This window comes from Henckelia pumila, chromosome 2, assembly GCF_033568475.1.
Source record: "Henckelia pumila isolate YLH828 chromosome 2, ASM3356847v2, whole genome shotgun sequence".
Taxonomy (NCBI): Eukaryota; Viridiplantae; Streptophyta; class Magnoliopsida; order Lamiales; family Gesneriaceae; genus Henckelia; species Henckelia pumila.
Window position 1 is genome coordinate 118,940,090 of NC_133121.1, and position 7,510 is coordinate 118,947,599.

General features: G+C 29.1%; 1 long non-coding RNA gene across 2 annotated transcripts; it reads left to right on the forward strand.

Moving 5' to 3' along the window:
- Positions 1–5,025: 5,025 nt before the first annotated feature.
- On the forward strand, positions 5,026–6,685 carry LOC140884874 (uncharacterized). Of its 2 annotated transcripts, XR_012150753.1 has the most exons (5): positions 5,027–5,125; positions 5,255–5,278; positions 5,359–5,434; positions 5,651–5,776; positions 6,450–6,685. It is a non-coding gene; the product is annotated as an uncharacterized lncRNA (long non-coding RNA). The 2 variants fall into 2 exon arrangements; XR_012150754.1 differs by lacking the exon at positions 5,359–5,434 and having other exon boundaries at positions 5,026–5,125.
- Positions 6,686–7,510: the final 825 nt, after the last annotated feature.

Genomic DNA, 7,510 nt, shown 5'->3' on the forward strand with positions numbered 1-7,510 from the left:
TCGAACCCTTTTCCTTTTCCTTGTGATTTCGATTTTTCAAATCGCCGTAACTTTTGATCCGATCGTTCGATTTTAATTCCGAAAAGTGTTCTGAAATCCTTGTGAAGAGGACTTCGATTTGATGTAAGTCTTGAAATTATTTCGGTATATTTTGAAGATCGAAATATGGCAGAGATCAGATTTTATGTTCTATGCATGTACTTGAGTTGTTGTGTAGTCGAATTGAATGGAGGAACGATTGTTGTTTGTATTCGTTATGATTTCCAGAAGTGTTTCGACTTATATAGATTATGATTATGCTGGTTTCTATGGCTTATGAACTGACTTGAAGTTACGTATGAATGGAATTGAAGTTAGATTCGAATTCGATATTTTGTTGGTTACCGATTTTCAATCGCTACGTCGTCGATTCGTGTTTTGAGACCAGTTTGATAGCTGATTATTGAGATGAGATGTTCTTTGAAATGTTATCGATGATATAGCATTTTTATTTCTCAGTTTCAGATTTGTTTTGAAGATTAACGACGCATAACTCCGAATGAGAACCGAAGAAGAAGAAGTGGAAGTTTAAAATGGATTGAATGAAGATATATTGATGAATTTGACTCGATTCTGAAATGAATGAATTGAACGAAGCTTGATGTGAATGTTTTGAGGTTGTATCTCAGATTTGAAGAATTCAGAACAGAAGAACTACGAAGGTAAAAGTGGACTACTACTTGAATGGGATTAAAACTCGAGATGGTTTGTATCGAGTTCCCTAAATCACATACTTATTCGATTACTTGCTCTTATATGAATTCTTGAATAAGATTATGATGTGAATGAATGCTTTATTGATTTTATATGTTGCATTCATCTTGAAACTGATTCCTTGATTTTGAAATGAACGGAAGCGTTCGATTAGACGATTTGAGGGATTATATATGTATGGCCTGGGTGGTTGACTTAGCCTAGTGTCTGATTTGCATATACAGTGGCTTCAAATTCTAGAGAAGCAAGATAAGTAGCCCAACCTCGATCGAGAGAGTCGGTGGTTTAGTTACGATATCTTCTTCTCGGGATCCCAACCGACGAAATGAGAGATTTCTTGAGAGAAGCCTATTTTTAATCATGCATTGTCTTTTATTTATATCATGAATTTGATATATAACTTGATTTGCATGTTAGTTGCTTTTACTGAAAAATATATTTCTCACCGAAGTTATCCGGCTGTTGTCGTGTTTGTATGTGTGCATGACAACAGGTGGTTCAGGAACAAGGCAAAGACGAGCTTGACGAATCGAGACTTGAGAGATTAGAGTGATGATCCGGTGTAGATGTTTTTATGCTGTCAACCTTTGTTGGTTCAGGAACATTGATCTTGTAGTTGTTAGACTTAAACTTTTGGTCTAGAGATTCTACTACTTCGAGATGTATAACACATGATCATGTTGAGTTTGACTTTGAGTTTTTGATGTTATCATCTTCTCTTGTTTTTATCTGGTTTTGTTGGAGGAAGTTAGATATCACAAACCTTCATTTGACAGCAGAAATTCAGATTTTTAGCAGCGGGGCAGAGTGTAGCTCGCTCGAGCGGAGCCCGAGGCTCGCTCGAGCGAGCCAAGGGGTCTTGGACCCAAGCGGCTCTCGCTCGAGCGAGAGGTGATGCTCGCTCGAGCGAGCCACCTTCGTAAAAAAAAAAAAAAAAAAAAATTTGGCTTTGATGTTTGCCTTTAATTTATGAACATTTAATTATTATTATGATTTGAGAGATTAAGAACCGGATCGTCACAATGAATATCGCCTATCAATTATTTGATGAATGAATATTTCTCTCCTACTGTTTATTTCATTTGACTTTGACTTTGACTTTGACTTAGTAAATAGTTGTATTTCCCTCGCAATGGAAAGGGAAAGATATTAGGTCCCGATTCGGTTATATTGTTTTTGTTTTTAATAGATTAGATTTATATATTATCGAACATATATTTTTCACATAATTAAATAATATGCTTTCGTAGCACAATAATCTAAAATCATGCACTACAAAAAAATTGCCTATTTAGCCACGGTTTTTTTAAAACCGTGGTTATTTAGCAACGGTTTTAAAAAAACCCGTGGCTAAATTGGCCACGGTTTTAAAACAATCGTGGTTAAATATCCACGGTTAAATAAAACCGTGGTTATTTAGCAACAGTTTTTTAAAACCGTGGTTAATTTAACCACGATTTTAAAAAATCGTTGTTAATTTAACCACGGTTTTATTTAACCGTGGCTACTTAACCACGATTTTAAAAAATCGTTGCTAATTTAACCACGGTTTTAAAAACCGTTGCTATAAGTAGCCACGATTTTTTAAAACCGTGGTTGAATAACCACAACCACGATTTTAAAAAACCGTGGCTAAGTACCCACAGTTTAAAAAAACTGTGGCTACATTTAACCACGGAGTTTTTAACCGTGGTTGAATAACTACGGTTTTATTTAAACCGTGGCTAAAAATTAACCACGATTTTACCAAACCGTGGTTAAATAACCACGATTTTATAAAACTGTGGTTAAGTGTAGCCACGGTTTTAAATAACCGTGGTTATTTAGCCACGATTTTTTTAAAACCGTGGTTAAAAATAACCACGGTTTTTATTATTATTATTATTATTATTATTATTATTATTATTATTATTATTATTATTATTATTATTATTTCTAATTTATTTAATGAAAATGAATGTATTAAAACTGTAAAAAAAAAACATTGTTAATGAATGCTTCACTGTATTTATTATTTTATTAACACAAAAATATTGTTTTAATATCTTATTCTTATATAATTGTTATTATAACCAGGAAATTTATATTTATATTTATATTTATATTTTATTGTTAAAACAATTCATTATTATATTAAATATGTTATTATAAATATTTTTCGGTAAGTTGATCGTTTCCATCATTGTCAGTTGATATAGCTGTGTTACTTATTTTATATGATTATTGTCAAAGTTATTATTACAATCATTAAATTATTATGTGGAGTGTTATTTACACCCCATATAATTAATCAATTGTTAGACTAATTTATCCTTACATATATTTTTCTTAAATTATGAAATCATGATTATCTAGAAAAAAATCTAAATATAAAATATTTCTACATTACATTTTATTTTAAAAATCAAATAAAAATTTAATATTTTAAGAAATTGCCATAATTTTTACAACATAGAATAAAATATTTTTTATTATATACAAATAAAATATAAAATAACAAAAAAAAATTATACCGATACACATAAAATTTTGGTAATGAAACATGACAATAAAATATATATATATATATATATATATATATATATATATTTATATTATATTTTAAATCATAGAATAAATTTTTTCTAAAAAATTTTTATCAATTTTTCTAATTTTTTAATTAAATTATATATTTAACATGTCGAAATATATAAAATATCGATTTTTTTCAACTAAAATTTTTTTGTTCATGTTCAAACAACTTTTTAGAATTAATTGTTTATTGCAAAAATTTTAATTCCAATAATGAAAATAGAAAATATGAATATTTAAAATGTGTACAATATAAATATTATTTTAAAAAATTGATATATTTGACATATTTAAATTTTTAAATAATTATAATCAAGTTAAATTTAAAAAAAATAAGAAGATGTGTTTTAAAAACCGAATGATCTGTATCAATTTACCAACAAATATATAAAATTCAATTGCTCAAATTAACTACTAAAATTAAATCAAATTTATATGGCATATCAAATTTATATTTGTTAAAATATAATTTATTAAAAATTTAAAAAATTATGATATATAAATGTTTTAGAAAAAAATTATTCTAAGATTTTAAATAGTATAATTTAGATATATATCTTTTTAGATTAGAAAAATTTTGAAAGTTCAAAATTTATACGTCTCATACTATAATATATCTTGAATAAAAAATTAACCAATATTTTATGTACATCGGTATAATGTTTTAGTTATTTTAAATTTTATTTGTATATAATAAAAAATATTTTATTTGTATATTATAAAAAATATGAAACTTTTTAAAATATTAAATGTTATTGTTTTTAAATAAAAGTTTTAGTTGTTTTTTTTTTGATAAAAAAATCTTTAGTTGTTAATGTAGAAATGTTTTATATTTAGTTTTTTGTTAATTAATCAAGATTTCATAATTTAAGGAATTTATATGTAATTTAAGGAAAATATATGTAAGGAACAATTGATAAATTATATGAGGTGGAGTTTTATTAACACTTTTTGGAGTGTAAATAACAATCCTCAATTATTATTATTATTATTATTATTATTATTATTATTATTATTATTCCAAATTTATTTAATAAAAATACATGTATTAAACTGTAAAAAATATTGTTAATGAATACTCCTTTGTATTTATTATTTTATGAACACAAAAAATGTTGTTGTACAATCTTATTCTAAAACGCGCAATAAGCCGAAGTTTTAGGAATTCAAGCTGATCTTTTGGATCATTGTGAGTTGGTATAGCTGTGTTATTGTAGAACTCTGATATTAATTATTCGATAATTTGATATAATTAAAATATTTATTTATGTCAAATAAGTTGCAAAAATATTTGTAAAAAACATATTTTAGAATATAAAAAATTAAATGATATGAAATAAATATTTGAGGTAAAATAACACACAAAAGTTATTATGGACAGACATATATACATATATCTTCTTCTCTCTCCTTCACAATCTCATTCCCGCGTCCCCTTTAATTTTTCCCCCAACCCTAGCCGCCTCCATCGATTCGCCGCCTCTAGCCGCCGGAAAGCTACCCTATCAGCCATCATAGAAGAACCTCGGTATCATCTTCATCGTCATCCTCCCAGTTGTTTTTCCGATTATTCTTGTTCTTTAATTAATTTTCAAAGTTTTTCGTTGCTTCAAATCGCCGTAACTTTTCCGTCGGTGATCACTTTTCGAAAGCGAGCATAGTTTTGGATTCCTGGCGACGAGAGCTAGCTAGTGATACCTATTTTTACAAGATTTCCTCATAACCTGTTCGAACCCATTTCCGGCAGCCTTCCGTTCGCCGCCCGTTCGCCGTTGCCGACCTCTTTATAGTCTAGGAGAAGGTCGTTTATGTCGAGTTGATCTTGTTTCGAAGTTTTTGAATTATAATTTCAAACTAGGGTTTCAAAAATTAGGGGATTTCGAGTTAATTTAATTCCAATGATTGATATTTGATTTATTCGTGGTTGTAGGTACTATATTGAAGCCGATTGAAGGTATTGATTAATTTTCAGATTTTATTTGGAATAATTTCAAAATTCCATATTTGTTAACTTGGGATTTTCGAATTTGATAGGTGTTGAACTCAATATTTGAATGTATAGACATGTTAGAATTGTTCTATATTAATCACGAATATACATGCTGCCCGAGTAAGGAATTTTACTCACTTCGATTTAATTAGTTTAGTTTATGTTGATTTTATAGCTTCATTATTGATTGTTATTCATATTTATATTGAAGGTTATATGGATAGCATAATGTAGTAAATCATTGGCATAATAATATCTTTGTTTATTTTATGTCTAAATTTATCAAATCACGGTTCACATCGCTGCGATCGAAATGATGAAGGCAATCTTTTACAGATGAGAAGAAGAGATTGACTCAAATACCAAGTTACAGATGAGTGTAAGCTTGAAGTAAATGTAGAAGTATCTGTTGAGGCATCAGTTAGACCATTCTTTATGGATGTGATTTACGGCTGGTCAAAGGTCAGTTGCATTTGACTGTCAGCTTGCGTTTTTTTCATCATATAGCATGTCAAACTACAACAAATGTACTGTTTAAAATTCCTGTGGACTTATCATATTGGGTATTGCCACTTGCAGATAATCATGTCATTAAATAATTATTTCTGAAGGTAGGTATCTGCGTATTTTCTCTGTTTGGGTTTTTCTCGTTAAGTTTATTGTTACAAACAGAAATACCACCTTGCCAAAGTATCTTGCATTTCGTTACTTATGCATATTGTGATTTATAGTGGAGTAAATGTCATATTTTGTGTTCTCTCGAGTAAATCGTAAAAATTTTTGAAATCTAGTTGACAGTAAAAAGAAAAAAAAAATCGATCTTGGTTATTTTTTCTTGCTCGTGATATATATGGTTATTTTTGAAATTCCAATAGGTCATCAAGATGGAAATGTTCTTGTTTACTAGCAAGATATGTAAGCACTTAGATTTTGAATCATCACTTGGTATTTTTGAATGAGTGGACTGATTTTTACTGAATTATAGTTGATGTGGTTAAAGTTGATTTGTTAAGGTTTAGTTCAGCATGTCAGAAATATGTTAGCTTATGGTTATGCAGTTTAGATCGAGTTTTTAGCCCTTCATTTTGGTGATGTATTTGTAATTTTTGTTTCATTGACTGACTTTCTAATATAGATTGACTGGGACATTCAGTGGGTATTCGATTGAAGGTATTTCATATTTTCAGAATTTTTCGGAGCATAATTTCGAATTTCCAGAATATTTGAATTGAGATTTTTGAATTTTAGTTGCTGATTATATTCATTTTTTTTTTGGATGCTGCAGAGGAGAATAATTCCACGTAGGATTTGTGGTTATATGCTTAATGCAAGTGGTTTAAAAGTTACTACCTGTGTTGTTTTATGGAAAGATTGGAGATTTTAGATTTATTGTAAAGTAGTACTAATTTATATATATTTTGCTCATTAAACTATGTCTATTGGTTTGAATTCTTTGTTTATGAGTTAGAATTAAATTTTGACTGGTTATGAGTATGTGTATGCCGCCTAGGAATATTGGTTTTAATTAATAGAGTATGTGACAAATGAAATTCTTTTGTAAACTAGCCAAAGTTTCCATGCCTCGAATGTTTGGTTCCCATGCTCGATATTCCTTTTGTTCTTGCATTCATGAACATTGTCTTCCTTTGTGCTCTGTGCATATTTCCCTTAAGTTTGCTTCTTTATTTCGTAAGTATGTAGTTTTTCTTTGGCTGCGAGGATAGTAGATGAGTTCTTGTTGAAGAAGAAGGCTGTAGGCAATGGACTTTACTCATATGAGTTCAAAGACCGGTTTTTTTAAAAACCGTGGTTTGAACATTTTGGATTCATGAATAAGCTTTGAATATGTTTATGAATTATTTTTTGAATGATAGGTATTGTTGGGATCGGTTCAGAGGGTAGAGGGGGGGTGAATACACTCTGAAACTTTTCTTCTTTCTTTTCAAAATGATCAAGTGAAGTTTAGTTCACTTAATCTGTTTTCTCAACTTCTAAAACGGTTTGAACAACTTAAGTAGTGCGGAAATAGTTCAGAGGTTTTAGTGATGCAAAGTTTATAACACAATGTATGAGCAATATGTAAGATAAATAGCAGTAAATACTAAGGCACGATTTATGGAAGTTCGAAGGCTTAATCCTTCTACGTCTCCCCTTCTTCCACTTAGGAAGGAATTCACTAGAAGACTTTGGTTATTA